Source organism: Perissodus microlepis, chromosome 9 (genome assembly GCF_051167445.1).
Source record: "Perissodus microlepis isolate ML-2025 ecotype Zambia chromosome 9, ASM5116744v1, whole genome shotgun sequence".
NCBI lineage: Eukaryota > Metazoa > Chordata > Actinopteri > Cichliformes > Cichlidae > Perissodus > Perissodus microlepis.
Window position 1 is genome coordinate 4803441 of NC_140469.1, and position 25187 is coordinate 4828627.

The window sequence follows — 25187 nt, forward strand, 5'->3', positions numbered from 1 at the left end:
ATGGCTTTATCTTATAGAATTCTATATCCCCGTGTTGAGCAAACAGGTTTTAAAGCTGTTTGAGCTAAGATTTTCGAGTTATTCACAAGATGAAAACCTATACTTTGTTTTCTGGCGAGAACTCCATTCAAATGCATGTAATAGTCAGAAACGCACTGTCTCGGCGAAATAAAGTGTTTTTGTACAACTTCATGAAGTTAGCTTTAACTTTTGATAGAAGGCTCAGATATACGTATTTATGGCTTTATCTCAAAGAATTCTATATCCCCGTGTTGAGCAAACAGGTTTTAAAGCTGTTTGAGCTAAGATTTTCGAGTTATTCACAAGATGAAAACCGATACTTTGTTTCGTGCGAGAACATTCAAATTCATGTAATAGTCAGAAACGCACTGTTTCGGCGAAATAAAGCCTTTTTGTACAACTTCATGAAGTTAGCTGTAACTTTTGATAGAAGGCTCAGACACACACATTTATGGCTTTATCTTATAGAATTCTATATCCCCGTGTTGAGCAAACAGGTAAAGCTGTTTGAGCTGAGATTTTCGAGTTATTCACAAGATGAAAACCTATACTTTGTTTCGTGCGAGAACTCCATTCAAATGCATGTAATAGTCAGAAACGCACTGTCTCGGCGAAATAAAGTGTTTTTCTACAACTTCATGAAGTTACATGTAACTTTTCATAGAAGGCTCAGATATACGTATTTATGGTTTTATCTCATAGAATTCTATATCCCCGTGTTGAGCAAACAGGTTTTAAAGCTGTTTGAGCTAAGATTTTCGAGTTATTCACAAGATGAAAACCTATACTTTGTTTTCTGGCGAGAACTCCATTCAAATGCATGTAATAGTCAGAAACTCACTGTCTCGGCGAAATAAAGTGTTTTTGTACAACTTCATGAAGTTAGCTTTAACTTTTGATAGAAGGCTCAGATATACGTATTTATGGCTTTATCTTATAGAATTCTATATCCCCGTGTTGAGCAAACAGGATTTAAAGCTTTTTGAGCTAAGATTTTCGAGTTATTCACAAGATGAAAACTTATACTTTGTTTCGTGCGAGAACTCCATTCAAATGCATGTAATAGTCAGAAACGCACTGTCTCGGCGAAATAAAGCCTTTTTGTACAACTTCATGAAGTTAGCTGTAACTTTTGATAGAAGGCTCAGACACACATATTTATGGCTTTATCTTATACAATTCTATATCCCCGTGTTGAGCAAACAGGATTTAAAGCTGTTTGAGCTAAGATTTTCGAGTTATTCACAAGATGAAAACTTATACTTTGTTTCGTGCGAGAACTCCATTCAAATGCATGTAATAGTCAGAAACGCACTGTCTCGGCGAAATAAAGCCTTTTTGTACAACTTCATGAAGTTAGCTGTAACTTTTGATAGAAGGCTCAGACACACATATTTATGGCTTTATCTTATAGAATTCTATATCCCCGTGTTGAGCAAACAGGTTTTAAAGCTGTTTGAGCTAAGATTTTCACGTTATTCACATAATGAAAACCTATACTTTGTTTCGTGCGAGAACTCCATTCAAATGCATGTAATAGTGAGAAACGCACTGTCTCGGCGAAATAAAGCCTTTTTGTACAACTTCATGAAGTTAGCTGTAACTTTTGATAGAAGGCTCAGACACACATATTTATGGTTTTATCTCATAGAATTCAATATCCCCGTGTTGAGCAAACAGGTTTTAAAGCTGTTTGAGCTAAGATTTTCACGTTATTCACATAATGAAAACCTATACTTTGTTTCGTGCGAGAACTCCATTCAAATGCATGTAATAGTCAGAAACGCACTGTCTCGGCGAAATAAAGCCTTTTTGTACAACTTCATGAAGTTACATGTAACTTTTGATAGAAGGCTCAGATATACGTATTTATGGCTTTATCTTATAGAATTCTATATCCCCGTGTTGAGCAAACAGGTTTTAAAGCTGTTTGAGCTAAGATTTTCGAGTTATTCACAAGATGAAAACCTATACTTTGTTTTGTGCGAGAACTCCATTCAAATGCATGTAATAGTCAGAAACGCACTGTCTCGGCGAAATAAAGCCTTTTTGTACAACTTCATGAAGTTACATGTAACTTTTGATAGAAGGCTCAGATATACGTATTTATGGCTTTATCTTATACAATTCTATATCCCCGTGTTGAGCAAACAGGATTTAAAGCTGTGTGAGCTAAGATTTTCGAGTTATTCACAAGATGAAAACCGATACTTTGTTTCGTGCGAGAACTCCATTCAAATGCATGTAATAGTCAGAAACGCACTGTCTCGGCGAAATAAAGCCTTTTTGTACAACTTCATGAAGTTACATGTAACTTTTGATAGAAGGCTCAGATATACGTATTTATGGCTTTATCTTATAGAATTCTATATCCCCGTGTTGAGCAAACAGGTTTTAAAGCTGTTTGAGCTAAGATTTTCGAGTTATTCACAAGATGAAAACCTATACTTTGTTTCGTGCGAGAACTCCATTCAAATGCATGTAATAGTCAGAAACGCACTGTCTCGGCGAAATAAAGCCTTTTTGTACAACTTCATGAAGTTAGCTGTAACTTTTGATAGAAGGCTCAGACACACATATTTATGGTTTTATCTCATAGAATTCTATATCCCCGTGTTGAGCAAACAGGTTTTAAAGCTGTTTGAGCTAAGATTTTCGAGTTATTCACAAGATGAAAACCTATACTTTGTTTCGTGCGAGAACTCCATTCAAATGCATGTAATAGTCAGAAACGCACTGTCTCGGCGAAATAAAGCCTTTTTGTACAACTTCATGAAGTTAGCTGTAACTTTTGATAGAAGGCTCAGACACACATATTTATGGTTTTATCTCATAGAATTCAATATCCCCGTGTTGAGCAAGCAGGTTTTAAAGCTGTTTGAGCTAAGATTTTCGAGTTATTCACAAGATGAAAACTTATACTTTGTTTCGTGCGAGAACTCCATTCAAATGCATGTAATAGTCAGAAACGCACTGTCTCGGCGAAATAAAGCCTTTTTGTACAACTTCATGAAGTTAGCTTTAACTTTTGATAGAAGGCTCAGATATACGTATTTATGGCTTTATCTCAAAGAATTCTATATCCCCGTGTTGAGCAAACAGGATTTAAAGCTGTGTGAGCTAAGATTTTCGAGTTATTCACAAGATGAAAACCGATACTTTGTTTCGTGCGAGAACTCCATTCAAATGCATGTAATAGTCAGAAACGCACTGTCTCGGCGAAATAAAGCCTTTTTGTACAACTTCATGAAGTTAGCTGTAACTTTTGATAGAAGGCTCAGACACACATATTTATGGCTTTATCTTATAGAATTCTATATCCCCGTGTTGAGCAAACAGGTAAAGCTGTTTGAGCTAAGATTTTCGAGTTATTCACAAGATGAAAACCTATACTTTGTTTTCTGGCGAGAACTCCATTCAAATGCATGTAATAGTCAGAAACGCACTGTCTCGGCGAAATAAAGTGTTTTTGTACAACTTCATGAAGTTAGCTTTAACTTTTGATAGAAGGCTCAGATATACGTATTTATGGCTTTATCTCAAAGAATTCTATATCCCCGTGTTGAGCAAACAGGTTTTAAAGCTGTTTGAGCTAAGATTTTCGAGTTATTCACAAGATGAAAACTTATACTTTGTTTCGTGCGAGAACTCCATTCAAATGCATGTAATAGTCAGAAACGCACTGTCTCGGCGAAATAAAGTGTTTTTCTACAACTTCATGAAGTTACATGTAACTTTTCATAGAAGGCTCAGATATACCTATTTATGGCTTTATCTCATAGAATTCTATATCCCCGTGTTGAGCAAACAGGTTTTAAAGCTGTTTGAGCTAAGATTTTCGAGTTATTCACAAGATGAAAACCTATACTTTGTTTTCTGGCGAGAACTCCATTCAAATGCATGTAATAGTCAGAAACGCACTGTCTCGGCGAAATAAAGCCTTTTTGTACAACTTCATGAAGTTACATGTAACTTTTGATAGAAGGCTCAGATATACGTATTTATGGCTTTATCTTATAGAATTCTATATCCCCGTGTTGAGCAAACAGGTTTTAAAGCTGTTTGAGCTAAGATTTTCGAGTTATTCACAAGATGAAAACCGATACTTTGTTTCGTGCGAGAACATTCAAATTCATGTAATAGTCAGAAACGCACTGTTTCGGCGAAATAAAGTGTTTTTGTACAACTTCATGAAGTTAGCTGTAACTTTTGATAGAAGGCTCAGACACACACATTTATGGCTTTATCTTATAGAATTCTATATCCCCGTGTTGAGCAAACAGGTTTTAAAGCTGTTTGAGCTAAGATTTTCGAGTTATTCACAAGATGAAAACCTATACTTTGTTTTCTGGCGAGAACTCCATTCAAATGCATGTAATAGTCAGAAACGCACTGTCTCGGCGAAATAAAGTGTTTTTCTACAACTTCATGAAGTTACATGTAACTTTTGATAGAAGGCTCAGATATACGTATTTATGGTTTTATCTTATAGAATTCTATATCCCCGTGTTGAGCAAACAGGATTTAAAGCTGTGTGAGCTAAGATTTTCGAGTTATTCACAAGATGAAAACCGATACTTTGTTTCGTGCGAGAACTCCATTCAAATGCATGTAATAGTCAGAAACGCACTGTCTCGGCGAAATAAAGCCTTTTTGTACAACTTCATGAAGTTAGCTGTAACTTTCGATAGAAGGCTCAGACACACATATTTATGGCTTTATCTTATAGAATTCTATATCCCCGTGTTGAGCAAACAGGTAAAGCTGTTTGAGCTAAGATTTTCGAGTTATTCACAAGATGAAAACCTATACTTTGTTTTCTGGCGAGAACTCCATTCAAATGCATGTAATAGTCAGAAACGCACTGTCTCGGCGAAATAAAGCCTTTTTGTACAACTTCATGAAGTTAGCTGTAACTTTTGATAGAAGGCTCAGACACACATATTTATGGCTTTATCTTATACAATTCTATATCCCCGTGTTGAGCAAACAGGATTTAAAGCTGTTTGAGCTAAGATTTTCGAGTTATTCACAAGATGAAAACTTATACTTTGTTTCGTGCGAGAACTCCATTCAAATGCATGTAATAGTCAGAAACGCACTGTCTCGGCGAAATAAAGCCTTTTTGTACAACTTCATGAAGTTAGCTGTAACTTTTGATAGAAGGCTCAGACACACATATTTATGGCTTTATCTTATAGAATTCTATATCCCCGTGTTGAGCAAACAGGTTTTAAAGCTGTTTGAGGTAAGATTTTCACGTTATTCACATAATGAAAACCTATACTTTGTTTCGTGCGAGAACTCCATTCAAATGCATGTAATAGTGAGAAACGCACTGTCTCGGCGAAATAAAGCCTTTTTGTACAACTTCATGAAGTTAGCTGTAACTTTTGATAGAAGGCTCAGACACACATATTTATGGTTTTATCTCATAGAATTCAATATCCCCGTGTTGAGCAAACAGGTTTTAAAGCTGTTTGAGCTAAGATTTTCACGTTATTCACATAATGAAAACCTATACTTTGTTTCGTGCGAGAACTCCATTCAAATGCATGTAATAGTCAGAAACGCACTGTCTCGGCGAAATAAAGCCTTTTTGTACAACTTCATGAAGTTACATGTAACTTTTGATAGAAGGCTCAGATATACGTATTTATGGCTTTATCTTATAGAATTCTATATCCCCGTGTTGAGCAAACAGGTTTTAAAGCTGTTTGAGCTAAGATTTTCGAGTTATTCACAAGATGAAAACCTATACTTTGTTTTGTGCGAGAACTCCATTCAAATGCATGTAATAGTCAGAAACGCACTGTCTCGGCGAAATAAAGCCTTTTTGTACAACTTCATGAAGTTACATGTAACTTTTGATAGAAGGCTCAGATATACGTATTTATGGCTTTATCTTATACAATTCTATATCCCCGTGTTGAGCAAACAGGATTTAAAGCTGTGTGAGCTAAGATTTTCGAGTTATTCACAAGATGAAAACCGATACTTTGTTTCGTGCGAGAACTCCATTCAAATGCATGTAATAGTCAGAAACGCACTGTCTCGGCGAAATAAAGCCTTTTTGTACAACTTCATGAAGTTACATGTAACTTTTGATAGAAGGCTCAGATATACGTATTTATGGCTTTATCTTATAGAATTCTATATCCCCGTGTTGAGCAAACAGGTTTTAAAGCTGTTTGAGCTAAGATTTTCGAGTTATTCACAAGATGAAAACCTATACTTTGTTTCGTGCGAGAACTCCATTCAAATGCATGTAATAGTCAGAAACGCACTGTCTCGGCGAAATAAAGCCTTTTTGTACAACTTCATGAAGTTAGCTGTAACTTTTGATAGAAGGCTCAGACACACATATTTATGGTTTTATCTCATAGAATTCAATATCCCCGTGTTGAGCAAGCAGGTTTTAAAGCTGTTTGAGCTAAGATTTTCGAGTTATTCACAAGATGAAAACTTATACTTTGTTTCGTGCGAGAACTCCATTCAAATGCATGTAATAGTCAGAAACGCACTGTCTCGGCGAAATAAAGCCTTTTTGTACAACTTCATGAAGTTAGCTTTAACTTTTGATAGAAGGCTCAGATATACGTATTTATGGCTTTATCTCAAAGAATTCTATATCCCCGTGTTGAGCAAACAGGATTTAAAGCTGTGTGAGCTAAGATTTTCGAGTTATTCACAAGATGAAAACCGATACTTTGTTTCGTGCGAGAACTCCATTCAAATGCATGTAATAGTCAGAAACGCACTGTCTCGGCGAAATAAAGCCTTTTTGTACAACTTCATGAAGTTAGCTGTAACTTTTGATAGAAGGCTCAGACACACATATTTATGGCTTTATCTTATAGAATTCTATATCCCCGTGTTGAGCAAACAGGTAAAGCTGTTTGAGCTAAGATTTTCGAGTTATTCACAAGATGAAAACCTATACTTTGTTTTCTGGCGAGAACTCCATTCAAATGCATGTAATAGTCAGAAACGCACTGTCTCGGCGAAATAAAGTGTTTTTGTACAACTTCATGAAGTTAGCTTTAACTTTTGATAGAAGGCTCAGATATACGTATTTATGGCTTTATCTCAAAGAATTCTATATCCCCGTGTTGAGCAAACAGGTTTTAAAGCTGTTTGAGCTAAGATTTTCGAGTTATTCACAAGATGAAAACCTATACTTTGTTTTCTGGCGAGAACTCCATTCAAATGCATGTAATAGTCAGAAACGCACTGTCTCGGCGAAATAAAGCCTTTTTGTACAACTTCATGAAGTTACATGTAACTTTTGATAGAAGGCTCAGATATACGTATTTATGGCTTTATCTTATAGAATTCTATATCCCCGTGTTGAGCAAACAGGTTTTAAAGCTGTTTGAGCTAAGATTTTCGAGTTATTCACAAGATGAAAACCGATACTTTGTTTCGTGCGAGAACATTCAAATTCATGTAATAGTCAGAAACGCACTGTTTCGGCGAAATAAAGTGTTTTTGTACAACTTCATGAAGTTAGCTGTAACTTTTGATAGAAGGCTCAGACACACACATTTATGGCTTTATCTTATAGAATTCTATATCCCCGTGTTGAGCAAACAGGTTTTAAAGCTGTTTGAGCTAAGATTTTCGAGTTATTCACAAGATGAAAACCTATACTTTGTTTTCTGGCGAGAACTCCATTCAAATGCATGTAATAGTCAGAAACGCACTGTCTCGGCGAAATAAAGCCTTTTTGTACAACTTCATGAAGTTACATGTAACTTTTGATAGAAGGCTCAGATATACGTATTTATGGCTTTATCTTATAGAATTCTATATCCCCGTGTTGAGCAAACAGGTTTTAAAGCTGTTTGAGCTAAGATTTTCGAGTTATTCACAAGATGAAAACCGATACTTTGTTTCGTGCGAGAACATTCAAATTCATGTAATAGTCAGAAACGCACTGTTTCGGCGAAATAAAGCCTTTTTGTACAACTTCATGAAGTTAGCTGTAACTTTTGATAGAAGGCTCAGACACACACATTTATGGCTTTATCTTATAGAATTCTATATCCCCGTGTTGAGCAAACAGGTTTTAAAGCTGTTTGAGCTGAGATTTTCGAGTTATTCACAAGATGAAAACCTATACTTTGTTTCGTGCGAGAACTCCATTCAAATGCATGTAATAGTCAGAAACGCACTGTCTCGGCGAAATAAAGTGTTTTTCTACAACTTCATGAAGTTACATGTAACTTTTCATAGAAGGCTCAGATATACCTATTTATGGCTTTATCTCATAGAATTCTATATCCCCGTGTTGAGCAAACAGGTTTTAAAGCTGTTTGAGCTAAGATTTTCGAGTTATTCACAAGATGAAAACCTATACTTTGTTTTCTGGCGAGAACTCCATTCAAATGCATGTAATAGTCAGAAACTCACTGTCTCGGCGAAATAAAGTGTTTTTGTACAACTTCATGAAGTTAGCTTTAACTTTTGATAGAAGGCTCAGATATACGTATTTATGGCTTTATCTCAAAGAATTCTATATCCCCGTGTTGAGCAAACAGGTTTTAAAGCTGTTTGAGCTAAGATTTTCGAGTTATTCACAAGATGAAAACTTATACTTTGTTTCGTGCGAGAACTCCATTCAAATGCATGTAATAGTCAGAAACGCACTGTCTCGGCGAAATAAAGTGTTTTTCTACAACTTCATGAAGTTACATGTAACTTTTCATAGAAGGCTCAGATATACCTATTTATGGCTTTATCTCATAGAATTCTATATCCCCGTGTTGAGCAAACAGGTTTTAAAGCTGTTTGAGCTAAGATTTTCGAGTTATTCACAAGATGAAAACCTATACTTTGTTTTCTGGCGAGAACTCCATTCAAATGCATGTAATAGTCAGAAACGCACTGTCTCGGCGAAATAAAGCCTTTTTGTACAACTTCATGAAGTTACATGTAACTTTTGATAGAAGGCTCAGATATACGTATTTATGGCTTTATCTTATAGAATTCTATATCCCCGTGTTGAGCAAACAGGTTTTAAAGCTGTTTGAGCTAAGATTTTCGAGTTATTCACAAGATGAAAACCGATACTTTGTTTCGTGCGAGAACATTCAAATTCATGTAATAGTCAGAAACGCACTGTTTCGGCGAAATAAAGCCTTTTTGTACAACTTCATGAAGTTAGCTGTAACTTTTGATAGAAGGCTCAGACACACATATTTATGGCTTTATCTTATAGAATTCTATATCCCCGTGTTGAGCAAACAGGTTTTAAAGCTGTTTGAGCTGAGATTTTCGAGTTATTCACAAGATGAAAACCTATACTTTGTTTCGTGCGAGAACTCCATTCAAATGCATGTAATAGTCAGAAACGCACTGTCTCGGCGAAATAAAGTGTTTTTCTACAACTTCATGAAGTTACATGTAACTTTTCATAGAAGGCTCAGATATACCTATTTATGGCTTTATCTCATAGAATTCTATATCCCCGTGTTGAGCAAACAGGTTTTAAAGCTGTTTGAGCTAAGATTTTCGAGTTATTCACAAGATGAAAACCTATACTTTGTTTTCTGGCGAGAACTCCATTCAAATGCATGTAATAGTCAGAAACTCACTGTCTCGGCGAAATAAAGTGTTTTTGTACAACTTCATGAAGTTAGCTTTAACTTTTGATAGAAGGCTCAGATATACGTATTTATGGCTTTATCTTATAGAATTCTATATCCCCGTGTTGAGCAAACAGGTAAAGCTGTTTGAGCTGAGATTTTCGAGTTATTCACAAGATGAAAACCTATACTTTGTTTCGTGCGAGAACTCCATTCAAATGCATGTAATAGTCAGAAACGCACTGTCTCGGCGAAATAAAGTGTTTTTCTACAACTTCATGAAGTTACATGTAACTTTTCATAGAAGGCTCAGATATACCTATTTATGGCTTTATCTCATAGAATTCTATATCCCCGTGTTGAGCAAACAGGTTTTAAAGCTGTTTGAGCTAAGATTTTCGAGTTATTCACAAGATGAAAACCTATACTTTGTTTTCTGGCGAGAACTCCATTCAAATGCATGTAATAGTCAGAAACTCACTGTCTCGGCGAAATAAAGCCTTTTTGTACAACTTCATGAAGTTAGCTGTAACTTTTGATAGAAGGCTCAGACACACATATTTATGGCTTTATCTTATAGAATTCTATATCCCCGTGTTGAGCAAACAGGATTTAAAGCTTTTTGAGCTAAGATTTTCGAGTTATTCACAAGATGAAAACCTATACTTTGTTTTTTGGCGAGAACTCCATTCAAATGCATGTAATAGTCAGAAACGCACTGTCTCGGCGAAATAAAGTGTTTTTGTACAACTTCATGAAGTTAGCTTTAACTTTTTATAGAAGGCTCAGATATACGTATTTATGGCTTTATCTCAAAGAATTCAATATCCCCGTGTTGAGCAAACAGGTTTTAAAGCTGTTTGAGCTAAGATTTTCGAGTTATTCACAAGATGAAAACCGATACTTTGTTTCGTGCGAGAACTCCATTCAAATGCATGTAATAGTCAGAAACGCACTGTCTCGGCGAAATAAAGCCTTTTTGTACAACTTCATGAAGTTACATGTAACTTTTGATAGAAGGCTCAGATATACGTATTTATGGCTTTATCTTATAGAATTCTATATCCCCGTGTTGAGCAAACAGGTAAAGCTGTTTGAGCTAAGATTTTCGAGTTATTCACAAGATGAAAACCTATACTTTGTTTCGTGCAAGAACTCCATTCAAATGCATGTAATAGTCAGAAACGCACTGTCTCGGCGAAATAAAGTGTTTTTGTACAACTTCATGAAGTTAGCTTTAACTTTTGATAGAAGGCTCAGATATATGTATTTATGGCTTTATCTCAAAGAATTCAATATCCCCGTGTTGAGCAAACAGGTTTTAAAGCTGTTTGAGCTAAGATTTTCGAGTTATTCACAAGATGAAAACCTATACTTTGTTTCGTGCGAGAACTCCATTCAAATGCATGTAATAGCGAGAAACGCACTGTCTTGGCGAAATAAAGTGTTTTTGTACAACTTCATGAAGTTACATGTAACTTTTGATAGAAGGCTCAGATATACGTATTTATGGCTTTATCTTATAGAATTCTATATCCCCGTGTTGAGCAAACAGGTAAAGCTGTTTGAGCTAAGATTTTCGAGTTATTCACAAGATGAAAACCTATACTTTGTTTTCTGGCGAGAACTCCATTCAAATGCATGTAATAGTCAGAAACGCACTGTCTCGGCGAAATAAAGTGTTTTTGTACAACTTCATGAAGTTACATGTAACTTTTGATAGAAGGCTCAGATATACGTATTTATGGCTTTATCTTATACAATTCTATATCCCCGTGTTGAGCAAACAGGTAAAGCTGTTTGAGCTAAGATTTTCGAGTTATTCACAAGATGAAAACCGATACTTTGTTTCGTGCGAGAACTCCATTCAAATGCATGTAATAGTTAGAAACGCACTGTCTCGGCGAAATAAAGCCTTTTTGTACAACTTCATGAAGTTAGCTGTAACTTTTGATAGAAGGCTCAGACACACATATTTATGGTTTTATCTCATAGAATTCTATATCCCCGTGTTGAGCAAGCAGGTTTTAAATCTGTTTGAGCTAAGATTTTCACGTTATTCACATAATGAAAACCTATACTTTGTTTCGTGCAAGAACTCCATTCAAATGCATGTAATAGTCAGAAACGCACTGTCTCGGCGAAATAAAGTGTTTTTGTACAACTTCATGAAGTTACATGTAACTTTTGATAGAAGGCTCAGATATACGTATTTATGGTTTTATCTCATAGAATTCTATATCCCCGTGTTGAGCAAACAGGTAAAGCTGTTTGAGCTAAGATTTTCGAGTTATTCACAAGATGAAAACTTATACTTTGTTTCGTGCGAGAACTCCATTCAAATGCATGTAATAGTCAGAAACGCACTGTCTCGGCGAAATAAAGCCTTTTTGTACAACTTCATGAAGTTAGCTGTAACTTTTGATAGAAGGCTCAGAAACACATATTTATGGCTTTATCTTATAGAATTCAATATCCCCGTGTTGAGCAAACAGGTTTTAAAGCTGTTTGAGCTAAGATTTTCGAGTTATTCACAAGATGAAAACCTATACTTTGTTTTCTGGCGAGAACTCCATTCAAATGCATGTAATAGTCAGAAACGCACTGTCTCGGCGAAATAAAGTGTTTTTGTACAACTTCATGAAGTTAGCTTTAACTTTTTATAGAAGGCTCAGATATACGTATTTATGGCTTTATCTCAAAGAATTCAATATCCCCGTGTTGAGCAAACAGGTTTTAAAATTGTTTGAGCTAAGATTTTCGAGTTATTCACAAGATGAAAACCGATACTTTGTTTCGTGCGAGAACTCCATTCAAATGCATGTAATAGTCAGAAACGCACTGTCTCGGCGAAATAAAGCCTTTTTGTACAACTTCATGAAGTTACATGTAACTTTTGATAGAAGGCTCAGACACACATATTTATGGCTTTATCTTATACAATTCTATATCCCCGTGTTGAGCAAACAGGATTTAAAGCTGTGTGAGCTAAGATTTTCGAGTTATTCACAAGATGAAAACCGATACTTTGTTTCGTGCGAGAACTCCATTCAAAAATGCATGTAATAGTCAGAAACGCACTGTCTCAGCGAAATAAAGCCTTTTTGTACAACTTCATGAAGTTAGCTGTAACTTTTGATAGAAGGCTCACACACACTTATTTATGGTTTTATCTCATAGAATTCTATATCCCCGTGTTGAGCAAACAGGTTTTAAAGCTGTTTGGGCTAAGATTTTCACGTTATTCACAAGATGAAAACCTATACTTTGTTTCGTGCGAAAACTCCATTCAAATGCATGTAATAGTCAGAAACGCACTGTCTCGGCGAAATAAAGCCTTTTTGTACAACTTCATGAAGTTAGCTGTAACTTTTGATAGAAGGCTCACACACACTTATTTATGGTTTTATCTCATAGAATTCTATATCCCCGTGTTGAGCAAACAGGTTTTAAAGCTGTGTGAGCTAAGATTTTCACGTTATTCACAAGATGAAAACCTATACTTTGTTTCGTGCGAGAACTCCATTCAAATGCATGTAATAGTCAGAAACTCACTGTCTCGGCGGAATAAAGTGTTTTTGTACAACTTCATGAAGTTAGCTGTAACTTTTGATAGAAGGCTCAGACACACATATTTATGGTTTTATCTCATAGAATTCAATATCCCCGTGTTGAGCAAGCAGGTTTTAAAGCTGTTTGAGCTAAGATTTTCGAGTTATTCACAAGATGAAAACTTATACTTTGTTTCGTGCGAGAACTCCATTCAAATGCATGTAATAGTCAGAAACGCACTGTCTTGGCGAAATAAAGCCTTTTTGTACAACTTCATGAAGTTAGCTTTAACTTTTGATAGAAGGCTCAGATATACGTATTTATGGTTTTATCTTATAGAATTCTATATCCCCGTGTTGAGCAAACAGGATTTAAAGCTGTGTGAGCTAAGATTTTCGAGTTATTCACAAGATGAAAACCGATACTTTGTTTCGTGCGAGAACTCCATTCAAATGCATGTAATAGTCAGAAACGCACTGTCTCGGCGAAATAAAGCCTTTTTGTACAACTTCATGAAGTTAGCTGTAACTTTCGATAGAAGGCTCAGACACACATATTTATGGCTTTATCTTATAGAATTCTATATCCCCGTGTTGAGCAAACAGGTAAAGCTGTTTGAGCTAAGATTTTCGAGTTATTCACAAGATGAAAACCTATACTTTGTTTTCTGGCGAGAACTCCATTCAAATGCATGTAATAGTCAGAAACGCACTGTCTCGGCGAAATAAAGTGTTTTTGTACAACTTCATGAAGTTAGCTTTAACTTTTTATAGAAGGCTCAGACACACATATTTATGGCTTTATCTTATAGAATTCTATATCCCCGTGTTGAGCAAACAGGTTTTAAAGCTGTTTGAGCTAAGATTTTCGAGTTATTCACAAGATGAAAACCTATACTTTGTTTTCTGGCGAGAACTCCATTCAAATGCATGTAATAGTCAGAAACGCACTGTCTCGGCGAAATAAAGTGTTTTTGTACAACTTCATGAAGTTAGCTTTAACTTTTGATAGAAGGCTCAGATATACGTATTTATGGCTTTATCTCAAAGAATTCTATATCCCCGTGTTGAGCAAACAGGTTTTAAAGCTGTTTGAGCTAAGATTTTCGAGTTATTCACAAGATGAAAACCTATACTTTGTTTTCTGGCGAGAACTCCATTCAAATGCATGTAATAGTCAGAAACGCACTGTCTCGGCGAAATAAAGCCTTTTTGTACAACTTCATGAAGTTACATGTAACTTTTGATAGAAGGCTCAGATATACGTATTTATGGCTTTATCTTATAGAATTCTATATCCCCGTGTTGAGCAAACAGGTTTTAAAGCTGTTTGAGCTAAGATTTTCGAGTTATTCACAAGATGAAAACCGATACTTTGTTTCGTGCGAGAACATTCAAATTCATGTAATAGTCAGAAACGCACTGTTTCGGCGAAATAAAGCCTTTTTGTACAACTTCATGAAGTTAGCTGTAACTTTTGATAGAAGGCTCAGACACACACATTTATGGCTTTATCTTATAGAATTCTATATCCCCGTGTTGAGCAAACAGGTAAAGCTGTTTGAGCTGAGATTTTCGAGTTATTCACAAGATGAAAACCTATACTTTGTTTCGTGCGAGAACTCCATTCAAATGCATGTAATAGTCAGAAACGCACTGTCTCGGCGAAATAAAGTGTTTTTCTACAACTTCATGAAGTTACATGTAACTTTTCATAGAAGGCTCAGATATACCTATTTATGGCTTTATCTCATAGAATTCTATATCCCCGTGTTGAGCAAACAGGTTTTAAAGCTGTTTGAGCTAAGATTTTCGAGTTATTCACAAGATGAAAACCTATACTTTGTTTTCTGGCGAGAACTCCATTCAAATGCATGTAATAGTCAGAAACTCACTGTCTCGGCGAAATAAAGTGTTTTTGTACAACTTCATGAAGTTAGCTTTAACTTTTGATAGAAGGCTCAGATATACGTATTTATGGCTTTATCTTATAGAATTCTATATCCCCGTGTTGAGCAAACAGGATTTAAAGCTTTTTGAGCTAAGATTTTCGAGTTATTCACAAGATGAAAACTTATACTTTGTTTCGTGCGAGAACTCCATTCAAATGCATGTAATAGTCAGAAACGCACTGTCTCGGCGAAATAAAGCCTTTTTGTACAACTTCATGAAGTTAGCTGTAACTTTTGATAGAAGGCTCAGACACACATATTTATGGCTTTATCTTATACAATTCTATATCCCCGTGTTGAGCAAACAGGATTTAAAGCTGTTTGAGCTAAGATTTTCGAGTTATTCACAAGATGAAAACTTATACTTTGTTTCGTGCGAGAACTCCATTCAAATGCATGTAATAGTCAGAAACGCACTGTCTCGGCGAAATAAAGCCTTTTTGTACAACTTCATGAAGTTAGCTGTAACTTTTGATAGAAGGCTCAGACACACATATTTATGGTTTTATCTCATAGAATTCAATATCCCCGTGTTGAGCAAACAGGTTTTAAAGCTGTTTGAGCTAAGATTTTCACGTTATTCACATAATGAAAACCTATACTTTGTTTCGTGCGAGAACTCCATTCAAATGCATGTAATAGTGAGAAACGCACTGTCTCGGCGAAATAAAGCCTTTTTGTACAACTTCATGAAGTTAGCTGTAACTTTTGATAGAAGGCTCAGACACACATATTTATGGTTTTATCTCATAGAATTCTATATCCCCGTGTTGAGCAAACAGGTTTTAAAGCTGTTTGAGCTAAGATTTTCACGTTATTCACATAATGAAAACCTATACTTTGTTTCGTGCGAGAACTCCATTCAAATGCATGTAATAGTCAGAAACGCACTGTCTCGGCGAAATAAAGCCTTTTTGTACAACTTCATGAAGTTACATGTAACTTTTGATAGAAGGCTCAGATATACGTATTTATGGCTTTATCTTATAGAATTCTATATCCCCGTGTTGAGCAAACAGGTTTTAAAGCTGTTTGAGCTAAGATTTTCACGTTATTCACAAGATGAAAACCTATACTTTGTTTTGTGCGAGAACTCCATTCAAATGCATGTAATAGTCAGAAACGCACTGTCTCGGCGAAATAAAGCCTTTTTGTACAACTTCATGAAGTTACATGTAACTTTTGATAGAAGGCTCAGATATACGTATTTATGGCTTTATCTTATACAATTCTATATCCCCGTGTTGAGCAAACAGGATTTAAAGCTGTGTGAGCTAAGATTTTCGAGTTATTCACAAGATGAAAACCGATACTTTGTTTCGTGCGAGAACTCCATTCAAATGCATGTAATAGTCAGAAACGCACTGTCTCGGCGAAATAAAGCCTTTTTGTACAACTTCATGAAGTTACATGTAACTTTTGATAGAAGGCTCAGATATACGTATTTATGGCTTTATCTTATACAATTCTATATCCCCGTGTTGAGCAAACAGGATTTAAAGCTGTGTGAGCTAAGATTTTCGAGTTATTCACAAGATGAAAACCGATACTTTGTTTCGTGCGAGAACTCCATTCAAATGCATGTAATAGTCAGAAACGCACTGTCTCAGCGAAATAAAGCCTTTTTGTACAACTTCATGAAGTTAGCTGTAACTTTTGATAGAAGGCTCAGACACACATATTTATGGTTTTATCTCATAGAATTCAATATCCCCGTGTTGAGCAAACAGGTTTTAAAGCTGTTTGAGCTAAGATTTTCGAGTTATTCACAAGATGAAAACCGATACTTTGTTTCGTGCGAGAACTCCATTCAAATGCATGTAATAGTCAGAAACGCACTGTCTCGGCGAAATAAAGCCTTTTTGTACAACTTCATGAAGTTAGCTTTAACTTTTGATAGAAGGCTCAGATATACGTATTTATGGCTTTATCTCAAAGAATTCTATATCCCCGTGTTGAGCAAACAGGATTTAAAGCTGTGTGAGCTAAGATTTTCGAGTTATTCACAAGATGAAAACCGATACTTTGTTTCGTGCGAGAACTCCATTCAAATGCATGTAATAGTCAGAAACGCACTGTCTCGGCGAAATAAAGCCTTTTTGTACAACTTCATGAAGTTAGCTGTAACTTTCGATAGAAGGCTCAGACACACATATTTATGGCTTTATCTTATAGAATTCTATATCCCCGTGTTGAGCAAACAGGTAAAGCTGTTTGAGCTAAGATTTTCGAGTTATTCACAAGATGAAAACCTATACTTTGTTTTCTGGCGAGAACTCCATTCAAATGCATGTAATAGTCAGAAACGCACTGTCTCGGCGAAATAAAGTGTTTTTGTACAACTTCATGAAGTTAGCTTTAACTTTTGATAGAAGGCTCAGATATACGTATTTATGGCTTTATCTCAAAGAATTCTATATCCCCGTGTTGAGCAAACAGGTTTTAAAGCTGTTTGAGCTAAGATTTTCGAGTTATTCACAAGATGAAAACTTATACTTTGTTTCGTGCGAGAACTCCATTCAAATGCATGTAATAGTCAGAAACGCACTGTCTCAGCGAAATAAAGTGTTTTTCTACAACTTCATGAAGTTACATGTAACTTTTCATAGAAGGCTCAGATATACCTATTTATGGCTTTATCTCATAGAATTCTATATCCCCGTGTTGAGCAAACAGGTTTTAAAGCTGTTTGAGCTAAGATTTTCGAGTTATTCACAAGATGAAAACCTATACTTTGTTTTCTGGCGAGAACTCCATTCAAATGCATGTAATAGTCAGAAACGCACTGTCTCGGCGAAATAAAGCCTTTTTGTACAACTTCATGAAGTTACATGTAACTTTTGATAGAAGGCTCAGATATACGTATTTATGGCTTTATCTTATAGAATTCTATATCCCCGTGTTGAGCAAACAGGTTTTAAAGCTGTTTGAGCTAAGATTTTCGAGTTATTCACAAGATGAAAACCGATACTTTGTTTCGTGCGAGAACATTCAAATTCATGTAATAGTCAGAAACGCACTGTTTCGGCGAAATAAAGCCTTTTTGTACAACTTCATGAAGTTAGCTGTAACTTTTGATAGAAGGCTCAGACACACACATTTATGGCTTTATCTTATAGAATTCTATATCCCCGTGTTGAGCAAACAGGTAAAGCTGTTTGAGCTGAGATTTTCGAGTTATTCACAAGATGAAAACCTATACTTTGTTTCGTGCGAGAACTCCATTCAAATGCATGTAATAGTCAGAAACGCACTGTCTCGGCGAAATAAAGTGTTTTTCTACAACTTCATGAAGTTACATGTAACTTTTCATAGAAGGCTCAGATATACCTATTTATGGCTTTATCTCATAGAATTCTATATCCCCGTGTTGAGCAAACAGGTTTTAAAGCTGTTTGAGCTAAGATTTTCGAGTTATTCACAAGATGAAAACCTATACTTTGTTTTCTGGCGAGAACTCCATTCAAATGCATGTAATAGTCAGAAACTCACTGTCTCGGCGAAATAAAGTGTTTTTGTACAACTTCATGAAGTTAGCTTTAACTTTTGATAGAAGGCTCAGATATACGTATTCATGGCTTTATCTTATAGAATTCTATATCCCCGTGTTGAGCAAACAGGATTTAAAGCTTTTTGAGCTAAGATTTTCGAGTTATTCACAAGATGAAAACTTATACTTTGTTTCGTGCGAGAACTCCATTCAAATGCATGTAATAGTCAGAAACGCACTGTCTCGGCGAAATAAAGCCTTTTTGTACAACTTCATGAAGTTAGCTGTAACTTTTGATAGAAGGCTCAGACACACATATTTATGGCTTTATCTTATAAAATTCTATATCCCCGTGTTGAGCAAACAGGATTTAAAGCTTTTTGAGCTAAGATTTTCGAGTTATTCACAAGATGAAAACCTATACTTTGTTTTTTGGCGAGAACTCCATTCAAATGCATGTAATAGTCAGAAACGCACTGTCTCGGCGAAATAAAGTGTTTTTGTACAACTTCATGAAGTTAGCTTTAACTTTTTATAGAAGGCTCAGATATACGTATTTATGGCTTTATCTCAAAGAATTCAATATCCCCGTGTTGAGCAAACAGGTTTTAAAGCTGTTTGAGCTAAGATTTTCGAGTTATTCACAAGATGAAAACCGATACTTTGTTTCGTGCGAGAACTCCATTCAAATGCATGTAATAGTCAGAAACGCACTGTCTCGGCGAAATAAAGCCTTTTTGTACAACTTCATGAAGTTACATGTAACTTTTGATAGAAGGCTCAGATATACGTATTTATGGCTTTATCTTATAGAATTCTATATCCCCGTGTTGAGCAAACAGGTAAAGCTGTTTGAGCTAAGATTTTCGAGTTATTCACAAGATGAAAACCTATACTTTGTTTCGTGCAAGAACTCCATTCAAATGCATGTAATAGTCAGAAACGCACTGTCTCGGCGAAATAAAGTGTTTTTGTACAACTTCATGAAGTTAGCTTTAACTTTTGATAGAAGGCTCAGATATATGTATTTATGGCTTTATCTTATAGAATTCTATATCCCCGTGTTGAGCAAACAGGTTTTAAAGCTGTTTGAGCTAAGATTTTCGAGTTATTCACAAGATGAAAACCTATACTTTGTTTCGTGCGAGAACTCCATTCAAATGCATGTAATAGCGAGAAACGCACTGTCTTGGCGAAATAAAGTGTTTTTGTACAACTTCATGAAGTTAGCTGTAACTTTTGATAGAAGGCTCAGATATACGTATTTATGGCTTTATCTTATAGAATTCTATATCCCCGTGTTGAGCAAACAGGTTTTAAAGCTGTTTGAGCTAAGATTTTCGAGTTATTCACAAGATGAAAACCTATACTTTGTTTTCTGGCGAGAACTCCATTCAAATGCATGTAATAGTCAGAAACGCACTGTCTCGGCGAAATAAAGTGTTTTTGTACAACTTCATGAAGTTAGCTTTAACTTTTTATAGAAGGCTCAGATATACGTATTTATGGCTTTATCTCAAAGAATTCTATATCCCCGTGTTGAGCAAACAGGTAAAGCTGTTTGAGCTAAGATTTTCGAGTTATTCACAAGATGAAAACCGATACTTTGTTTCGTGCGAGAACTCCATTCAAATGCATGTAATAGTTAGAAACGCACTGTCTCGGCGAAATAAAGCCTTTTTGTACAACTTCATGAAGTTAGCTGTAACTTTTGATAGAAGGCTCAGACACACATATTTATGGTTTTATCTCATAGAATTCTATATCCCCGTGTTGAGCAAGCAGGTTTTAAATCTGTTTGAGCTAAGATTTTCACGTTATTCACATAATGAAAACCTATACTTTGTTTCGTGCAAGAACTCCATTCAAATGCATGTAATAGTCAGAAACGCACTGTCTCGGCGAAATAAAGTGTTTTTGTACAACTTCATGAAGTTACATGTAACTTTTGATAGAAGGCTCAGATATACGTATTTATGGCTTTAGCTCAAAGAATTCAATATCCCCGTGTTGAGCAAACAGGTTTTAAAGCTGTTTGAGCTAAGATTTTCGAGTTATTCACAAGATGAAAACTTATACTTTGTTTCGTGCGAGAACTCCATTCAAATGCATGTAATAGTCAGAAACGCACTGTCTCGGCGAAATAAAGCCTTTTTGTACAACTTCATGAAGTTAGCTGTAACTTTTGATAGAAGGCTCAGAAACACATATTTATGGCTTTATCTTATAGAATTCAATATCCCCGTGTTGAGCAAACAGGTTTTAAAGCTGTTTGAGCTAAGATTTTCGAGTTATTCACAAGATGAAAACCTATACTTTGTTTTCTGGCGAGAACTCCATTCAAATGCATGTAATAGTCAGAAACGCACTGTCTCGGCGAAATAAAGTGTTTTTGTACAACTTCATGAAGTTAGCTTTAACTTTTTATAGAAGGCTCAGATATACGTATTTATGGCTTTATCTCAAAGAATTCAATATCCCCGTGTTGAGCAAACAGGTTTTAAAGCTGTTTGAGCTAAGATTTTCGAGTTATTCACAAGATGAAAACCGATACTTTGTTTCGTGCGAGAACTCCATTCAAATGCATGTAATAGTCAGAAACGCACTGTCTCGGCGAAATAAAGCCTTTTTGTACAACTTCATGAAGTTACATGTAACTTTTGATAGAAGGCTCAGATATACGTATTTATGGCTTTATCTTATAGAATTCTATATCCCCGTGTTGAGCAAACAGGTAAAGCTGTTTGAGCTAAGATTTTCGAGTTATTCACAAGATGAAAACCTATACTTTGTTTCGTGCAAGAACTCCATTCAAATGCATGTAATAGTCAGAAACGCACTGTCTCGGCGAAATAAAGTGTTTTTGTACAACTTCATGAAGTTAGCTTTAACTTTTGATAGAAGGCTCAGATATATGTATTTATGGCTTTATCTCAAAGAATTCAATATCCCCGTGTTGAGCAAACAGGTTTTAAAGCTGTTTGAGCTAAGATTTTCGAGTTATTCACAAGATGAAAACCTATACTTTGTTTCGTGCGAGAACTCCATTCAAATGCATGTAATAGCGAGAAACGCACTGTCTTGGCGAAATAAAGTGTTTTTGTACAACTTCATGAAGTTACATGTAACTTTTGATAGAAGGCTCAGATATACGTATTTATGGCTTTATCTTATAGAATTCTATATCCCCGTGTTGAGCAAACAGGTAAAGCTGTTTGAGCTAAGATTTTCGAGTTATTCACAAGATGAAAACCTATACTTTGTTTTCTGGCGAGAACTCCATTCAAATGCATGTAATAGTCAGAAACGCACTGTCTCGGCGAAATAAAGTGTTTTTGTACAACTTCATGAAGTTACATGTAACTTTTGATAGAAGGCTCAGATATACGTATTTATGGCTTTATCTTATACAATTCTATATCCCCGTGTTGAGCAAACAGGTAAAGCTGTTTGAGCTAAGATTTTCGAGTTATTCACAAGATGAAAACCGATACTTTGTTTCGTGCGAGAACTCCATTCAAATGCATGTAATAGTTAGAAACGCACTGTCTCGGCGAAATAAAGCCTTTTTGTACAACTTCATGAAGTTAGCTGTAACTTTTGATAGAAGGCTCAGACACACATATTTATGGTTTTATCTCATAGAATTCTATATCCCCGTGTTGAGCAAGCAGGTTTTAAATCTGTTTGAGCTAAGATTTTCACGTTATTCACATAATGAAAACCTATACTTTGTTTCGTGCAAGAACTCCATTCAAATGCATGTAATAGTCAGAAACGCACTGTCTCGGCGAAATAAAGTGTTTTTGTACAACTTCATGAAGTTACATGTAACTTTTGATAGAAGGCTCAGATATACGTATTTATGGCTTTAGCTCAAAGAATTCAATATCCCCGTGTTGAGCAAACAGGTTTTAAAGCTGTTTGAGCTAAGATTTTCGAGTTATTCACAAGATGAAAACTTATACTTTGTTTCGTGCGAGAACTCCATTCAAATGCATGTAATAGTCAGAAACGCACTGTCTCGGCGAAATAAAGCCTTTTTGTACAACTTCATGAAGTTAGCTGTAACTTTTGATAGAAGGCTCAGAAACACATATTTATGGCTTTATCTTATAGAATTCAATATCCCCGTGTTGAGCAAACAGGTTTTAAAGCTGTTTGAGCTAAGATTTTCGAGTTATTCACAAGATGAAAACCTATACTTTGTTTTCTGGCGAGAACTCCATTCAAATGCATGTAATAGTCAGAAACGCACTGTCTCGGCGAAATAAAGTGTTTTTGTACAACTTCATGAAGTTAGCTTTAACTTTTTATAGAAGGCTCAGATATACGTATTTATGGCTTTATCTCAAAGAATTCAATATCCCCGTGTTGAGCAAACAGGTTTTAAAATTGTTTGAGCTAAGATTTTCGAGTTATTCACAAGATGAAAACCGATACTTTGTTTCGTGCGAGAACTCCATTCAAATGCATGTAATAGTCAGAAACGCACTGTCTCGGCGAAATAAAGCCTTTTTGTACAACTTCATGAAGTTACATGTAACTTTTGATAGAAGGCTCAGACACACATATTTATGGCTTTATCTTATACAATTCTATATCCCCGTGTTGAGCAAACAGGATTTAAAGCTGTGTGAGCTAAGATTTTCGAGTTATTCACAAGATGAAAACCGATACTTTGTTTCGTGCGAGAACTCCATTCAAATGCATGTAATAGTCAGAAACGCACTGTCTCAGCGAAATAAAGCCTTTTTGTACAACTTCATGAAGTTAGCTGTAACTTTTGATAGAAGGCTCACACACACTTATTTATGGTTTTATCTCATAGAATTCTATATCCCCGTGTTGAGCAAACAGGTTTTAAAGCTGTTTGGGCTAAGATTTTCACGTTATTCACAAGATGAAAACCTATACTTTGTTTCGTGCGAAAACTCCATTCAAATGCATGTAATAGTCAGAAACGCACTGTCTCGGCGAAATAAAGCCTTTTTGTACAACTTCATGAAGTTAGCTGTAACTTTTGATAGAAGGCTCACACACACTTATTTATGGTTTTATCTCATAGAATTCTATATCCCCGTGTTGAGCAAACAGGTTTTAAAGCTGTGTGAGCTAAGATTTTCACGTTATTCACAAGATGAAAACCTATACTTTGTTTCGTGCGAGAACTCCATTCAAATGCATGTAATAGTCAGAAACTCACTGTCTCGGCGGAATAAAGTGTTTTTGTACAACTTCATGAAGTTAGCTGTAACTTTTGATAGAAGGCTCAGACACACATATTTATGGTTTTATCTCATAGAATTCAATATCCCCGTGTTGAGCAAGCAGGTTTTAAAGCTGTTTGAGCTAAGATTTTCGAGTTATTCACAAGATGAAAACTTATACTTTGTTTCGTGCGAGAACTCCATTCAAATGCATGTAATAGTCAGAAACGCACTGTCTTGGCGAAATAAAGCCTTTTTGTACAACTTCATGAAGTTAGCTTTAACTTTTGATAGAAGGCTCAGATATACGTATTTATGGTTTTATCTTATAGAATTCTATATCCCCGTGTTGAGCAAACAGGATTTAAAGCTGTGTGAGCTAAGATTTTCAAATTATTCACAAAATGAAAACCTATACTTCGTGTCGGGCGAGAACTCCATTCAAATGCATGTAACAGTGAGAAACGCACTGTCTTGTTGAAATAAAGCCTTTTTGTACAACTTCATGAAGTTAGCTGTAACTTTTGATAGAAGGCTCAGATATACGTATTTATGGCTTTATCTTATAGAATTCTATATCCCCGTGTTGAGCAAACAGGTTTTAAAGCTGTTTGAGCTAAGATTTTCGAGTTATTCACAAGATGAAAACCTATACTTTGTTTTCTGGCGAGAACTCCATTCAAATGCATGTAATAGTCAGAAACGCACTGTCTCGGCGAAATAAAGTGTTTTTGTACAACTTCATGAAGTTAGCTGTAACTTTTGATAGAAGGCTCAGATATACGTATTTATGGCTTTATCTTATAGAATTCTATATCCCCGTGTTGAGCAAACAGGTAAAGCTGTTTGAGCTAAGATTTTCGAGTTATTCACAAGATGAAAACCTATACTTTGTTTTCTGGCGAGAACTCCATTCAAATGCATGTAATAGTCAGAAACGCACTGTCTCGGCGAAATAAAGTGTTTTTGTACAACTTCATGAAGTTACATGTAACTTTTGATAGAAGGCTCAGATATACGTATTTATGGCTTTATCTCAAAGAATTCAATATCCCCGTGTTGAGCAAACAGGTTTTAAAGCTGTTTGAGCTAAGATTTTCGAGTTATTCACAAGATGAAAACCGATACTTTGTTTCGTGCGAGAACTCCATTCAAATGCATGTAATAGTCAGAAACGCACTGTCTCGGCGAAATAAAGCCTTTTTGTACAACTTACTTACAAACAGCTTTAAAACCTGTTTGCTCAACACGGGGATATAGAATTCTATGAGATAAAACCATAAATGAGTGTGTGTGAGCCTTCTATCAAAAGTTACAGCTAACTTCATGAAGTTGTACAAAAAGGCTTTATTTCGCTGAGACAGTGCGTTTCT